The following is a 589-nucleotide window of genomic DNA, read 5'->3' as shown; positions in this document are numbered from 1 at the left end:
ATACACCCAAGCCTTAACACTACCTATTCACACAAACTCACACACGTTAAAAATGTTCAATTGGTAGAGCATGCACATAAACTCATACTGCATTCCCTGTGTCGCAGCCAACAAACACAGCTTACATAAATCACGCTTATAATCTCAGGTCTGATTCAGGTGCTGTTGACTGTGGAATCTCGGGGGATGCTTTGATGGCGGAAGCACACACACAGGCGCACGTAGGGGATGGCGGCTGGGACGGCGACAACGCCAGCTGCAATTAAAACAGGGGTGGTGGTTAGGAGGGCGAGCAAGTAAAGTGTAATCAAAACAGGGGAATGGTTGTTAGGATGGCAAGGGCGAAATGTAGTTATTGCCTTAACCACCAATGCCCCATTGGTGGTTAAGGCAATAAGAGGCGAAGAGGAATCAGAACAGGGAATAGCGGTTGAGACGACGACAAGGCAAACTACGAAAATGTAATTGAAATAGGGACGTTCAGACAGCGGGAGGCAAAGCGTGTGAGAAACAGGGAGAGAAGGTGACTAGAATGGCGAAAAGGTAAAGGGGATGGCGGTTAGGACAGCGACGAAGGAAAGTGGAACTA

The sequence above is a fragment of the Penaeus monodon genome, chromosome 32 (genome assembly GCF_015228065.2).
Source record: "Penaeus monodon isolate SGIC_2016 chromosome 32, NSTDA_Pmon_1, whole genome shotgun sequence".
Classification (NCBI taxonomy): domain Eukaryota; kingdom Metazoa; phylum Arthropoda; class Malacostraca; order Decapoda; family Penaeidae; genus Penaeus; species Penaeus monodon.
Note: the sequence above shows the minus strand (reverse complement) of the source record.